This window comes from Pinus tabuliformis, chromosome 9 (assembly GCF_031772625.1).
Source record: "Pinus tabuliformis cultivar Carrire ecotype Pingquan chromosome 9, CPIR1, whole genome shotgun sequence".
NCBI classification, from domain to species: domain Eukaryota; kingdom Viridiplantae; phylum Streptophyta; class Pinopsida; order Pinales; family Pinaceae; genus Pinus; species Pinus tabuliformis.
In genome coordinates this window covers 1,416,351,681-1,416,369,133 of record NC_142307.1, presented here as the reverse complement: position 1 = coordinate 1,416,369,133, position 17,453 = coordinate 1,416,351,681, and positions in this window count along the sequence as shown.

Here is a 17,453-nt window from a genome sequence, read left to right as displayed (position 1 = left end):
TTAAGATTGGGAAATGATTTTTTTAAACTAAATGTGATAGATTTATAAATTATATTTAACATGTATATTAATAGGACTAAAAACCATATACATTTTAAGATGGGAAATGATTTTTTAAACTAAATGTGATAGATTTATAAATTATAATTAATAATAGAATTTTGTTATATATTTGTATTTTTATAGTGATATTAATGTATTTTGATTTAATATATTATTTTATATAAAATTAAAAAATAAAAAAAAATAACCTAAATTAAGAAAATAATTATTTATAATTACAATTTTCCCTCTATAAATAAAATTATACTAATTATTTTTAATTGAAAAATAATAATTTTGTATCTAATATTAGTTTTATTTATTTTTTATTTATTCTATTAATAATAAATTATATTATATAATAAAAATTATGCCCCATTTATGACTTTAAGAGAATTAAATGAAATTTTTTAAAGTGTTGTGTACTTATTTAAATTAATTAAAAAATTAAATTATGTGTCACAATATCAATCTAATTGTACATCATTAAAATTATGATAATTTTGAAATGTTTTTTTCAATGTTTTTAAATATATAAATTAAATAAAATAATTTTATGTAATTTATTATCTTTTTTAAAAGTAAATAAACCAATAACATTAATTATTATCGTTATTTAAATTTTATATATATTTTTAGTGGAATTTGGTCAAAATCTGATAAATATTTTTTGGAATGAGTGAACTCTAAAATCTACGTATTTATGAGTTTTTCAAAGTGTTGAATCCATATATGTAATCAAAAACATAATTTATACAACAAAACATCATAATTTTACCAAAATTTATTTTACCAAATTCCTACAGAAATAAAACTCTAAAATATATATTAATTAAACAACACCTATTAAATAACTTAATTTAAACTTAAAAATCAAAATTAAAATATTCATATTTTAATTTTTTAATTTTATTAATGTTTAAAAAAACAAACAAAAGATTAATAAATGTCATGTATTATGAACCCTAAATGGAACTAATAAAACCTTTCATGTTATAAAGAGAAATAATGTACAGTGTCTTTATGAGAAGGCCTGCGACAAATATTTGCTTTATTGTGCAGCCTTCACCCAAAATATCTTTTAAATTCAAAGATACAATTCAAAAAAATCTGTCGAATTTTTCGATAAGGAAATTAACACACAAAGACAATATGTAATTGAATTACTTAACCATTCATCATGGACTTGTAAAGAGGATTCATTACCATAAACCATACGGAGCATAGGGAGAGTGTTATTCTTCAAATATGAAAATATACATTTCACAACCATCAAATTCTATAAATATTGTTATTTTCACTATGAATATTATTTCTTTATTTTTTTTAATGAAAAAAAGTGATAAATGATACACATCGCAAATCAATTAAATCTAGATATATGAATTATAAAGTTTTATAATAAATGTTAAGTTTTTAATTTATTAAAAATAATGTGTATAACATTTTATATCTATTTCTTAAAAACATAGTAATTGTTGAGTAATGACATTTAAAATGAAAGAAAAAAATTTAAAAAAAATTAAAGATTAAAAATGTAATTAAAAAAAATTAATAATAAAAAAATAATTAACATAAATACTTTTTAAATTTATTTAATATATTAAAATTTATTAATTTTAATAATTAAAAAATTGATATATTTTTATAAAGTATTGGCTAAGCTAAATAATTAAATTAAAATAAAAAAAATATTTAAAATAAATAAATAATAAAAGAATAAACAACATGGTAACAATAAAATCTCCAATTAACTAACCAATCCTTAAACAAATAAATGAATTTTAAAACAGTAGGGAAAAAATTATTAATACAAAACTTTAAAATGTTTGTGCAAAGTAAAATCTCCAATTAACTAACCCATCTTTAAACAGATAAATAAATTTAAAACGATAGAAAAAGATTATTAATACAAAACTTTAAAATGTTTGTCCAAACTATTTAATCAAAATGTAAAATAAACACAAAGTCCAAAACAAATTCACTACATGTTTTTCAAAAAATGTGTAATAATAAATACTTAAAAAAAATAATTTTACTTAAAAGATTTTCAAAAATTCATTTACAAAGGTTTAGTGTTTTTTCAAAAAATCATTTACAATAAAAAAAGATATACTCTTATATTTGTTGTTGGATTATATGTTGTTATTAATAATTTTACATTTTAACGATAATCTTGGAAGGAGTTTACTTGGAAAGCTTATGAATATGTAAAGTAATTGTGAATACAAGGTCTTATGTTTAAGTTCTCAGTTACTTACCCATGGTTGTGTGTTGGGCAACAACATGGTTCACTTAGGGGTTATAGTAGTAGCATTCGGAATTGACCCCATGTCACACAAGTATGAGATCAACCCAATTGTTGATTCCTCTAAACATTGAAAAATTACAATTTCAAATTTATAAATATTGTAAAGAGTCTATATACAACTTGAATTGCTCTTACATTTTTTTTTCACAAAACTAAATAATCTATATATACTGACCTAGAAAAATTACTGAATGACAATATGTAAAACCTAACTTATTTATTGGAAATCATGCGTATTATATAGGCTTCTTGACTAACATTTGCTTTAGGTTCTATATTCAATTTCCATATCTCCATGAGTTTGCTCAATCATACATTCCTCTATGGTCATCTCCCTAAAGGACCGAACTGAAGCATATAAAGGAGAAGTCATGGAGTGAACTCCTAACAAGTCCTAGGATCAATTGAAATTGCATGCTATGGTCTATTGTGAGTTGTTCAATTTGATTTCCCTAAATGTCTACCTTTGTTTCCAGTTTTATATTTTTAATAATCTTAGTGTCTAACGAGGAGGTCACTTTGTTGTTGAGGTGGGAGACAACGACTTGAAGGTATTCAACCTAGCATACCACCTTTCTCCAAACCTAGTGAACGTCTGCAATTTCACATGGAGAAAATCAACAAGAGTGTCAATGCTCTTCCATGGTGGCAAGGAACAACCTCACAACCATAGAAACCCTATGTAAACCAAAAGAAAGGAAAAAACCAAAATGTCAATTACGAACAAAACTAAAATACTACAATTCCAACAACTTAGCAGACCTACAAGATAGTCGTTATGGCCCGAACGCTAATTCCTTATTGACATATTAGTTATGATTGAATCAACTTAGAGGTAGGCTACATCATGCCCATTTTATCTCCTAATTATAGTAAAGGAAATTCATTTGTATAAGCATATTTCCTTGTGCATTAGACATATTATAAAGTGAGGTTGCCCCTTTGAACGGGTTTCTTATTCATAAGAACTTCTTCTCCTTATTTTTATAATATTCCAGGAATTTGGTTGATACCAACAATGCAAATGAAAAGAATATCTTGTTGAATAACCTCCACCTCGAATACCAAACTTACCATAAGCAAGGATGAAGCTCAATAGGGCCCCACAAGGCCACAAAGCAAAACACAACAAGGTTATTGAGCAAGAAACATTGCCCTAGGTAAACCACACAATAAAATCCCACCTTCACTACATGCAATGATCTTGTTACTCATAATATCTCTCTCCTTGTTAGGCATGAAGATACAGGTGTGAACTATAGTGGGGATGAGAAGAGTTATATATTATTTCATGTGACATAATGAGCCTAGTAACTTGTTTAATCATTTAAGTTACATGTGATTCCTAATGTTTAGAGTGGATAAATCCATGGGAGATAACCTATGATAAAATCTATCCCATTTTGACTTAGAAAACCTTGGTTCATTAGATCTCTTTTGTTGGCTATAAAAATTGCTTAATTGTTAAGAGATAAAAGGATTTAGAGATACTTTATTGGATCAAAATATCTTGTAATTGTTGATTTTTGTAGCTTGGGAGGTACTCCAAGCCTTGTGGATCGAGGGTTTGGAGGAAGGAGCTCCATAAGTGGCCTTTTCAAACCCAAGCTTGGGGTTTTGCACCCATCAAGATTTGGGGCAAAACCATGAGCATATTTCTACGTGTGATGGTTAAGGATGATAGCTCTCGGCGAGACGAATCTAACGCAATAAGAATCACCCGATTCTGAGTTGTAGAAATGGAGATATGATTTTTTGAAGGTTAATGATGGGTTTACACTTGTATGTCAAGGTCAGCCTAAGGATTTTTAGGCATGTGACAAGTTGTGGAAGCCCATAGATCATGATGTTTTGGAACCCCTCTCTTTAGTATAAATAGAGGGTGATGTTAGAGCCTTAAATGGCATCCAAAAGTGCAACTCATACCTTGAGGACTACTCGTGGAGGAAGGGAGATCCATGTTTTGAGGTTGCTGCAAGGGAGGCTAGGGCAACGTGTGTTGGAGGATTGTTTCAAGGGAAAGAATAGGGTTCACAGATTTTTTTTGGAGGCTGAGTATGCTGGCTGCTAGGCCAAGGCCTTAAGGGCTAGAAAGAAGTCTGTTTGGGGCTGATTTGGAGGATTATGGATGGATTGTGGTAGTGTTTGAGGGCAGTGTATTGCAAAAGAAGTGATGTTGTCAAAGGCCATACCATAGAAACAAGGCTTGCATGGACTATTTAAAGGTTTGGTTTTAGCCCTTACCCTAAGCGTGGAGGAGTAGTGTATCTCCCAACGTAAACCGTAGTTTTCTAGAGAGTTGTTTGTGGATTGTTGGAGAAGTTTAGGGTTGTAGTAGTGTGTACTAGGTTCCCTAACTAGAATAGTCATGAATGACAGTGTGAAAGTAGATTTGGAGCAGTGTTTGGAGGTATGTTGGGTCCAATGAGTTGACCGGATTTGGATTAGTCTACATTGCAGTGTTTTGGGAGACATTTGTTGGAGTTTCCTTGGGTATGAAGGAACTCAAACTAGGAGTAGATCTCGCTATGGAGTGAAGTAGGTGTCCCAATGTGGAGTTGTTGCAACCGATGGAAACCAAGGAGGTAGGGCTGACATGGCATGTTAGAAGCCCTAACCAATGGGACGTTTCACAGTGAAGTTTGAAGCCTAGATTTGTGCAATAGCTCCTCTATTTCTGAACAAAGGGAAGATGTGGAGAAGTCTGTGGGCAACCATGTGTAAGGATCTCCTAGGTATGGGGATGCCCTAACTAGGTGCAAATGCGACAACGTGGAATTGGTCACTCGTGGTTTGTTAGAGGGCAGCGTGATAGTGTCCAAGTTGGAGCCCAGTGAGAAACACCTTAACGGACAAAGCCTACAGTTGCGAGAGAGGTAGTTGTTGAGCTCAAGGGTCTGATCAACCAGGAGCATTTTTTAGTAGCCCGAGGCTTTTGTGTGGAGAAGGACTTCTACAGCAAATGATGGACAATCATCCTAGCCCATGTCTATTGTGGGAGATGGACATCTTGCAGTGATAGGTGGCATCCCTCTGTGCCCTATGTTGGTCTTCATCAATGTAGTGCAGGAAGATCATAGTGGGATGAAGTCCCTGAGTAGATGAGGAGCAATAGTGGGAAAATTGAGAGTTCTTCACAAGTGGAGCTGTGAACAACTCAACATGAGTCTCGATGTGTTATCCTTTGGAGGAATAAGGGGCGGCTAGTGAGTAGTACAGATGCGAAGGACCGGCGGGACAAGATATGACATAGTAGTTGCAACGAACTTTGTCATTATATATTGTATACCATAGATTGTTGTATTATCAGATTTGATTTAATATAATGAAGATTGGGGTTGTACATATTGTACAATTTGTTAAAAACTGTGTAGATTTGTGCATGTGTGATTTAATGCTTTATATTTCTACCTTGCAAAGTAGTTTATGGTTGAGATTCTTGGTTTGGCAGCGTCAGTGATTTTAAGACTCTGACCTACACGCAAGGTCGTGGAAACTCAACATGGTATCATAGCATATTTGAGCTACTTTGAGGGACAGTGAATCTGATTGTGTACAACGAAACAACTCAGAGGGAGTTGTTGGTGTCTAGATCATGGAGCAGAGGGTTCAGCTAAAGACATGGATATGTGGTCTTGACTGGCTTTGCTACAAGATTGGTTGGGAGTTCTGTTGGATTGGTGGTGAGCCTGGTGAACAACAGTTTGTTGTAGCGTAGATTGTTGATCATGGACTTCTGTTGAATTATCATGGATGGTTGGGATAGCTTGAGGGTTTCTTTGGCATGGACGAGATCAATTTGATCGAGATGGCTTCATGTGATGGACTGGATATTGGCAGGCTAGAAACTTCATCAATTCATGATGTTGAATATTCGAGATTGGTGGGATTTGCACAAGTGATATTTGAACCAAGAGGATGAGTGCTTGCAGGACTAAGCCAATGGAGATCGTGTAGGCTCAGAGGGAGTCTAGCCTCAAAGGGAGTAGCCCTATGGAGGTTTGGGATCTTTCGGTTCAGATGTGATAAGGCAGAGGGATTACCGAGATTGTTAGATTCATTCTACAGGGTATACTGCAGTGATGGATGCCAGATGAGCTAGTGTTGATGGATGATGATGGTTATTTCCTAGTCTTGGAAGTACCTCCCTCGCTAAGAGGGAGTGTTGATTTATTTTATCTTGGGAGGTACTCCAAGACTTGTGGATCAAGGGTTTGGAGGAAGGAGCATCATAGGTGGCCTTGTGGGCTTGAAACCCAAGCTTGGGGTTTTCCACCCATCAAGGTTTGGGCCAAAACCATGAGAACATTTCTCCATGTGATGAATGAGGATGATAGCTCTCAGTAAGATGAATCTAACACAATGAGAATCATCCAATTCCGAGTTGTAGAAATGGAGATATGGATTTTTGAAGGTTAATGATGGATTTACACTTGTATGTCAAGGCCGGCCTAAGGAGTATTAGGCATGCGACAAGTTGTGGAAGCCCCTAGATCATGATGTTTTGGAGCCCCTCTCTTTAGTATAAATAGAGGGTAATGTTAGAGCCTTAAAGGGCATCCAAAATTGCAACGCATATCTTGAGGAAAACTTGTGGAGGAAGGGAGATCTCTATTTTGAGACCGTAGTAAGGGAGGCTAGGGAAACGTTTTTTGGAGGACTGTTTCAAGGGCAAGAACATGGTTTGAAGATTGATGTTGGACGACGAGTATGTTGCCTGCTAGGTTGAGGCCTTAAGGGCTGGAAACAAGTCTGTTTAGGGCTGATTTGAGGATTGTGGATGGACTGTGGCAGTGTTTGAGGGTAGCGTATTGCAACAGAAGTGTTGTATGGTAGGCCACAGGCCATACCACAACAACAAGGCTTGCGTGGACTATTTGAAGGTTTGGTTTTATCCCTTACCCTCAACATCGAGGAGGAGTGTATCTCCCTACTTAAACTGCAGTTTTCTAAAGAGTTGTTTGTGGGCTATGGGAGAAGTTTAAGTTTGTAGCAGTGTGTCCTAATTTCCCTAACTAGAACAGTCACAAACATTGGTGCACAAGTAGATTTGGAGCAACATTTGGAGGTGTGTTGGGTCAAATAAGTTGATTGGGGATCAATCTACATTGCAGTTTGTTGGGAGCCATTTGTTGGAGTTTCCTTAGTGTTACCGGGAAAAGTGTCTATTTAGAGCTGCTCTATCCCACTAAGGTGTGACAGCTGCCTTAGAAACAAACAGAGAAAACTACTTTTGTATCTCCTTTATGAACTATAAATAAAGAGGAATAGGAAGAACTAACCTGTGTCTTGCGCTAGTCCTTTGATCCAATCTCTCTCCTCTTTGACAGCTTCCAGCTACCTGCTCCCTTACTTGCCCAGCTTCACCAAGTACCTGTAAGATCACAGAAGAAGAAAACTATACAAAGACATGGATTTATATTCATAAATAACTTAGGATTAGATTTAAGTGAACCATACAATTGTAACAAGCATCAATGATACAAAAGCATGGAGGAGAAACTCAAATAGTTTTTATTGATATACAAGAAGATCCAGGAGGAGTTACAACCGATGATACCTGACCCAGCATCAACCTCCCAGCAAAGAAGCCCCTCTTCACCTCCAACAAAGCATAGATCACCCAATTCTCTGATATGTGTCTCAAAACCAACAACAATTCCTTACAATGTGCAAAATTCCAGCCTCCGGATCTCTGGGATGAGGGATCCATATATAGATGTATTCAAGGAGGATGAGTCAGCTTATGATTTGATTAGTGGCTTCTCTCTGTCAGTTCTTGCTTCCACTTGGAGACTGAAGGCCTCTTACTCATCCTTGGTCGAATTCAGTGAGGCAAGTGTCATAGGAGAAGATTCTAAAAGCTTCCATTGTCTCTCCACCTCGCGGAATGACACTGCCATTTGTCATTTCTCGCCCAACGCACCCTCATAGTGCATTTAGGTGCGTTGCAATGCACCTAGCCAGTGTATTCAGGTGCTATGCAATGCAGCTAGCCAGTGGAGCAGCTGAAATGATCCTGTTTTGACTTATTCTGAGCAGTTTCTGGTGGAGAACTTCTGGGAGAAGCTGTAATTTGTTGACCTTGTTCCTTTAGGGGTTAGAAAAACACTTTTAGGGACTTAGGAGCCCTTGGTTTATGGAAATTTCATGCTTGGAGCTGCAAGGCACAAAAATGTCTATAACAGTTGTCTATAACAGTATGATCTAGCTGAGGCGGGCATTCCCATGCTCAGCTTTATAAATTCATTTTCATGTACACAGGACAGACAATCGTCTGATTGTAGACTGATGATTCTGATAGAGCCATCATCCTTTTGGTAGGATGATTATCTGTGCTGCAATGCTGTACATTTTAATGTCTTTATTTCCCTGAATATATATCGCAGCCCGGATGGATGAAACTAGATCCGGGGTCTTCAATCTCGTCCGATCTTCACTCGAAGTACATGTCGATCCATGTGAGAAATGTTTTGAAGTCGAACATGGAAAGACATCGCTTGATTACCAGTCAATGATGTAAACTATTAACAAGCGCGAGAGGAATCACCGATAATGATAATGATCCTCAAGGTACTGCAGTACAATTCACGTGGTGTGAATAAAGGACTTGGCATCGAAAACCACGCAAAATCTTTCGGTCGAAGGTCATTGATGTAAACCTGTTGCCGGAAGTGAGAAACTTGCCATTGAGGCATGCAAGCTTCAAAGTACTGAACGGGGTGTTCCTAGACCAACTTCTTGGATAATGAGCTGATGTCGACAAGAAGTGATCCATCACAGGAGGGCCTTAATGAATCCCACATCAATGACACGGAACGGAGCAAATGATTTTGATGGAGGTGAAAACGATATGATGATATACGGTTCAGGGTGGCAGTCATGAAAGAATGGAGTATAATGTATGGTAGTGGGTGGGACACAGGTGACTTCTCTGGATGACTTCTCTTGAACATATCGGCGACACTGATGTGATGGATTGGTAGCATTAACCCCAAATGTGGATGGTATGGCGTGACCATGGCGATGTGACCGGTGAATGAAACAACCCAACCCGACTCAGGCATGGAGCGGAAGCGTCATGTTCAAGAGCGACTTGCTACCAATAAAGATTATTTGAGTTTTCTTCCCAATTTTTCCCCAGTCATTGCTGACCAGTACCTCTTTATTTTTGTCAAGCTTGAGGAGGATAACATATGCTTGTTCTATAATTTTCCCTTCGGGCAAACCCATCGCTATGTTTTAACGAGCCTAGCGATAGTGAAACTCGTTCTCGTCTAAAGACAAGTTTGTTGCTATTAATCTTTTTAGCGAGTTTAACAACAAAGATAACTCGGTCCTTTTCATTTTTAGAGAGTCTGAAAAGGTACGAAAAGGTAACTCCAAAATTCCTTTTTCGTCATCTAATACCTTAAGTCCGAAAAAGTATAAAACAATACAGAAGGGATGAATTTTCGATAGCTTTAACGAGCCGAACAAAACAAGCGCTCGATCTTTTTGTGCAATAATCCCTCAGGTCCAAAAAGATTAAAATCTAGAGGAGGGATAGCACTTCCTGTCCTTTTAACGAGCTGGAGAGGCCAATGGCTCGGCAATATTTTCATATTTTACGAGTCAGTTGAAAAGAGCTTAAAGGAGACTCGTCTTTTGAGGAACGAGTGATAAAATGGGTAGTAGCTGATTCCAGGTAACGTTTGGAATTTTCCAATCACGACAGTGTCACAAGGATGGCTAGTGAAATCACTCTTTGCAGCTGTTCCTCAAAATGGGTAAACAATCAAATGGAGGTGAACGATCGGCCAATGAAAAAGTGGAGGTGACGGTGCAAACACGACCAAGGCTTTAATGGCTGAAATACTTCATTCACGGTGGTTATTTACCTGGGAATAATTCATTTTTTAATGAGCTTAAACGCGGGTGGAAACATTTACTCGGTGCGGGTTTATTTTTTAACGAGCTTGAACCTTGCGGTAACACTGCTCGATTAATCCAGTCATATGATAAGAATGTCTCATATAAAAAACGACAACTTTTAAAGTTTTGCCCCACATCCTTTCTTTATGCCACTTAGGAAACGACCAATCCTACAAGTTTAAAGGGTTATAGGTCCTAAAAATTTAAAAAAATAAATAGTCGCTCTTCGCTTGCATTCCAAAAGGTTTGCATGCCCCCAGGTATAAGACAGAGTTTCAAGGTTACCTCTACTTCTTTCCGCCAAAAAATTTGTTTTACCAAGAGAGGCCTACCTCTTACAGGTTACCCAAAGATTGTTCTATTCACTGCGTAAACAAAACACTTCTTCGGCGATGTCTACCGAGATAAACAAAGGTGAGCGACGATGCCCGCCAACTCACATAACTTTGACAAGAGAATCTTGTTCTAGAATAACCCCTCTTCCAATCACGGACGAGGGTACAGACTAGTCATATTCTCTCGCGGAAACCTACCCTATACCCGAAGTTTTCCTGCCGAAGCAGACCAGGATGCATGCCCCTGGGTTTCAGTCATATCCCTCCGAATTACTCGCGCTCATCGGGAGGACGGATTGGAGATTGAGACATTTCTTGCGTGAAAAGACCATTTAGGGATGGTATATGACTATTTTCTATGCGTGATCCGGGAAATGAAAGCTGGTCCACGAGCTTGACCACTCTTCCTTCGTGCGGAAAACACATTACTCTAAAGAATGAGGAGACAATTGCTTCCATGCAATAAATATAGTCTCGTCCAAGGAGTAGATTGTAATCCAGGGGTCCTTGAACTACCATTACGTTCATGCGAATTGTTTTCCTTCTCAATGTTATGGGCACATCGGGAAGGATCCCTAAAGGTCGACTAGTTCCTTTATCAAAGCCTGTCATATTTCTCATCTCAGGAAAAAGCGATGGTGAACCAAGCACTTTCCTAGCAGTTGAGGAAAGGATACTCACAGAAGCCCCCTCATCTATGATGGTACCAGCCATAACCATTCTATATATTTGAACGATAATTCGGAATGGTATGCTTGCTGGTAAACGGGGTCTGCCTAGTTGATTCCAGTCGAAGGAGACAACTAGGTTTCTTGGAGGTGGGACCGAATAGACGGCCGGGTACGACTCTGACGAACTTCCTTCCTGCGGTAAAGGAACGGGTAAATTGCCCCCATGTTCGTTGGAGTCTGTGCTTATGAAAAGAATTTGGACAGTGTCATCCTTGTTCTTTTCAGTGACTGTATCATCTGAAGATAAAACCTCTGAAGGCAAGACCGGGTCAACTACCGCCTCGACCTTTTGACTTTCGTCTGGTATGGATCCAGATGGTTTATCTTCAATGATAGGTGCTTCAGCTGACCACCTGAGCGGGCCAGCCGGATTTTCGACTAGTGACGGACTCGGAAAGAGTTTTTTATATCCAGGAGGAAGTCGTAACAGTGAAACCGGACGATCATCCAAAACTCTTTTAGCTTTGTCTAAGAAGGGACAACGGTGGATGGCATGATCGCCTTCACATAGTTTACAAGGAAATCTATATTTTCCTTTTTGTCCTGGGGCTTCACTTTCACTAGTCGACAGTGTGCTTTCAACATGATCATTAGAGGTTGATGACACCGGGTTGTGCAAACGAGGAGACCAGTCCCTTAATATCCGAGGGATGCAAGGACAATCTCTGTGAAAATGGTCTCCTTTGCAAATGACACATGGCGATTTATGCCTGGTCAGTGCAGTGTGTGGATTTTCGTTAGACGACACTCGTTTTCCCCCATTCGCCTTTGGCTCCTTCTTCTTCTTCTCTTTCTTCTTCTTTTCCTTCTTCTCTTGAGGAACTTGACTTTTGGCTTTACCAGCCCCATCAAGTGAAGAGGAAGGAGGAGAGGAAGAATTAAAGGAAGTAGAAGGCTGGTGGGCAACTCTGGACTCGTCTAATTGCTGATTCGATTGTTCAGGAATAGTGGTGTTCTGAATGACAGAGGTTGAGAAGAGCCATACTGGCAAACCAATTGTCAGCCCTGGAAGCGACAATGTGGCCATATGGGGTGCACCAACATCTCCCCAAGAGGAGAAGGGACTAGGATTTCCTCCAAGGGGAATTCCTTGGTTGGTAGACTCCATTTTCTCAACCCAAGATCAACGTAGGAAAGGGGTAATGAATATTCTGTTTAAAATAAATTTTTATACGCTTTGACACAACTTGTTTTTTCAGTTTTTAAGAGTCGAGAAAAAACAAAAGATGACTCTAGTCTCCTTCGATTTTTAATGAGCTTGAAGTGACAAGTGCTTAGATGGACCTTTTCCGTTAAAGAGTCTGAAAAGGAACAAAATGGACTGCTCTAGAAGTCTAGGTAGAGGGAGTACCAAACCAATCGCAAAACTACAGAATACTTTTTACGGTACGACAGTCAATCTTCTCGAATGCTGTGTTCAGTGCATTGTGATCAGTAGGGCGGCCGACACGGCTTCCTATGGATAAAGGATTTAAGCCTATAGGGGTCTCCCAAAATATACTCGACGGTACGTGGGAGCACAAGTCTGTACTGGCACTTATCGTCTCAAAGTGGAGGAATCACCCAACCATCAGTGAGGACAACAGTTACCAGGCTTTACGACGCCGGAATACGTCTCTAGCCTAGACTTCTAAATGTTGTGCATTAAGTTCCAAAGCGTTGTTAGATTCATTGAATTTATTTTAAGTTGATCTTTCTTATGAAGTTTTCCTTTTGGGTTCACCACGAGATGTAGATGTAATTCCTAAAATGCAATCTAAAGATGATAAACAAACTTTTATCTCTTTTCAGCAATGAAAATCCTAGCTACTAGGGGAAAAGAAAGACACAATCTTTTCACAAAGAGCAAAGAGCACATTGTAAATGCACTTTCCTAAATCAAGCCAAACAGACTGTCTATATGCAAATGCACATGCATGTATTTGTTTTTCACTTTCTTAGTATTGATGCTAAAAAGAAAGTTGATGTACAAATCTGAATTTGCTTTCAAGCGACAAACACAAACAAGTTTCTTTTCGAAATCAAAAGATAGATTACGACACTTCACGATTTTGAAATGAATACTCGTTTTGACACTAGAAATTCACAAATTCAGACCAAAATCAATAGTAAAAGTATATTCGACCATCAACAGCAAGCAAACTTTCTCCTATGATCGAAATCGACACTTGCGACAGATCTAAATCAAAGGATGACAGTACGACTATTCTACTTTTGCAATGGAAAACTGTAAACGACTCAACAAACACACAAAAACATCTATAGTTCTTTTGTACAAAGGAGGCGAAATATCAGTAAGGAAAAGGGGTTTGAAACAGTCATATACTGATCACAGGCAGCAAAATTCAGAGACAAAACTGGAAAGAGTGAAGCACAAGAACCTCAGCTACACAGGGCTGGGTTGATCAGCGCACCTGTAACACAGAGAAATTGCATTGCAGCGCAGGTTGCCCTTCCGGGAAGTGCGTTGAAATGCAGGATCTCTTCACAGTACCTGCGCTGGGGTAGAAACGAGAATTCTATCCGGGTTCTGGGTCACAGTTTGCAGTTTAGTCTTTGGTTTTTGGCCGAGTAAAAGCAATCAGTAATGCACAATCAGGGGTAGATCTAAGGAGGGTCTAAGAGCTATCACAAGGGCAATCAGATAGTCTATGAATCAGCTGTTCAAATCATAAACAGATCCAGTGAATGGATTGAAGCAGCAGATGTCTACTTTGCATTTGTTATGGCAAATGCAGTTCGAATGCTACTTATAAGTTTATGAAATAAACAACAAGAGATACACAAACAAACTAATTAGACATTCGTCCCCAGTGGAGTCGCCATTTTGTTACTGGGAAAAGTGTCTATTTAGAACTGCTCTATCCCACTAAGGTGTGACAGCTGCCTTAGAAACAAACAGAGAAAACTACTTTTGTATCTCCTTTATGAACTATAAATAAAGAGGAATAGGAAGAACCAACCTGTGTCTTGCGCTAGTCCTTTGATCCAATCTCTCTCCTCTTTGACAGCTTCCAGCTATCTGCTCCCTTACTTGCCCAGCTTCACCAAGTACCTGTAAGATCACAGAAGAAGAAAACTATACAAAGACATGGATTTATATTCATAAATAACTTAGGATCAGATTTAAGTTAACCATACAAATGTAACAAGCATCAATGATGCAAAAGCATGGAGGAGAAACTCAAATAGTTTTTATTGATATACAAGAAGATCCAGGAGGAGTTACAACCGATGATTCCTGACCCAGCATCAACCTCCCAACAAAGAAGCCCCTCTTCACCTCCAACAAAGCATAGATCACCCAATTCTCTGATATGTGTCTCAAAACCAACAACAATTCCTTACAATGTGCAAAATTCCAGCCTCCGGATCTCTGGGATGAGGGATCCATATATAGATGTATGCAAGGAGGATGAGTCAGCTTATGATTTGATTAGTGGCTTCTCTCTATCAGTTCTTGCTTCCACTTGGAGACTGAAGGCCTCTTACTCATCCTTGGTCGAATTCAATGAGGCAAGTGTCATAGGAGAAGATTCTGGAAGCTTCCATTGTCTCTCCACCTCGCGGAATGACACTGCCATTTGTCATTTCTCGCCCAACGCACCCTCATAGTGCATTTATGTGCGTTGCAACGCACCTAGCCAGTGTATTCAGGTGCTATGCAACGCAGCTAGCTAGTGGAGCAGCTGAAATGATCCTGTTTTGACTTATTCTGAGCAGTTTCTGGTGGAGAACTTCTGGGAGAAGCTGTAATTTGTTGACCTTGTTCCTTTAGGGGTTAGAACAACACTTTTAGGGACTTAGGAGCCCTTGGTTTATGGAAATTTCATGCTTGGAGCTGCAAGGCACAAAAATGTATATAACACTTAGGCATGAAGGAACTCAACTAGGTGCAAATTCTGCTATAGAGTGATGTAGATGTCCTAGTGTGGACAAAGTTGTTGTAGCCTATGGAAACCAAGGAGGTAGGGCTGACATGGCATGTTAGAAGACCTAACTAGTGGGCAATTTAACTGTGAATTTTGGAGCCTAGATTTGTGCAATATCTCCTCTATTGGAGAACAAAGGGCAGATGTGGAGAAGTATGTGGGAAGTCATGTGTAAGGGTCTCCTAGGTGCGGGGATGCCCTAACTAGGTGCAGATGATACAACGTGGACTTGGTCACTCATGTTCTATTGGAGGACAACGTGAGATTGGACCAAGTGTGTACGTGATTAGGCACTTATGGTATATTGGAGGATAGTGTGATAGTGTTAAAGTTGGAGCCTGGTGAGAAACACCTTGATGGACAATGCGAGAGAGGCAGTTGTTGAGCTCAAGGGTCTGATCAACCAGGGGTAGTTTTCAGTAGCCTGAGACTTGTGTGTGGAGAAGGACTTCTACAAAAAATGATGGGTAGTCCTCCTAGCATGTGTTCATTATGGGAGATGAACATCTTGTAGTGACAGGTGGTAGCCCTTTGTGCCATATGTTGGTCTTCATCGGTGTAGCGCAGGAAGACCATAGTGGGCTGAAGTCCCTCGATAGCGAAGGAGTAGCAGTGGGAAAATTGAGAGTTTTTCACAAGTGGAGTTGTGAACAACTCGACATGAGTCTCGATGTGTTGTCCTTTGAAGGACTAAGGGGCATCTAGTGAGCAGTATGGAAGTGAAGGATTGACAAGACATGATACGACATAGTAACTGCAATGAATTTTGTCATTGTATCTTGTATACCATAAAATATTGTATTATTCAAATTTGATTTAATATAACAAAGATTGGGGTTGTACATATTGTATAATTAGTTAAAAATTGTGTATATTTATGCATGTGTGATTTATTGCCTTATATTTTCGCTCTGCAAAGTAGTTTATGGTTGAGACTCTTAGTTTGGAAGCGTCAGTGATTTTAAGACTTGTTGACGGTGTTGGACCCGCCAACATGTAAAGGGGATCTCCCCTCTAAGAAGTCCAAACTATACCTCAAACCATTTGGAGTAGGAGTCCCAGCAGTGGGTAGTAAAGTAATGCCTTGACCACGGTAGCACGCAGAGGTAAGTGTGATAACTTTGTCGGAAGAAAGTGTGTGACCTTGCATCGAGTCAAGTGAGATGCATGGGGGTTCTAACACACACATGGGAAAAGGAAGTGTGTCCCTTAGAATCCTGTAATAGTATGAAACCTGAAAGGAACACATGAGCGGAATGAAACCAAAAGTTGGAAAGCGGAATAGTCGACAAACCAAAGTGACGGGTTAAACCAACAACACATATGCAACAAGATTCATACAATTGCATACAAAATAGTTTATACACAAATGTGTAACTTAAATAACATACATTGCTAAAACAACTAGAATAGTCCAACTACAATAACAACATAAGCATGAAAATGTGTTGGTTTTGTCATATATATAAAGTGAAAGTTCTATCCATACATACACCATTGATGACCACTAGCCCCAATAGTGGAACATTACAGTCAACATTTCCAGCTCCTCCAAAGAGATGTACTCTCTCCGCATTGTGTAGAAGCCAAGGTTCACCACAATACTCTCCAAGCCTTCTCTAAGCAATGCCTTGCCAAAATCTTGGCTCCCAAAATCCCTTTCTATAAGTCATGCAGTTCTATTTATAACAAAGGGTGGGGTGACCCTTGAAATTCCCCTTTGTGACTCTTGCACTACCCTCATGACTCTACACATTACATAGTGAATGTTCACATTCCACTAGTGACACTTGGAATTTCACTTACAACATGTTTTACAACAATATACATTTTCCACATGTACCCATGTGAGACAAAATAGGCTAGAGATAGCCTAACAAGACAAAACAATATGACTCCGAAGGGGAAAAGACCAACTTGAAAACCTCCACTTGATGCTACTCGGTCATGTACTGATGCCAAGCTTGGTACTATGTTGGGACATCATGATGTTATCTTGCTGAAAGTAGACTCTTTCCTCCATGGCATTCAGGCATGTGGCCTTGGAACTTGTGTTTGTCTCATCTTGGAGCATGCGCAGTGTTGTCCTAAGTGTGGTAGGACCACCAATGTACTTCTGCATGTTCTTTGCATTCAGTTTCTATTCGTCATTGGTGGACTCGTGCATCAATTGCTCCATGTACCTATC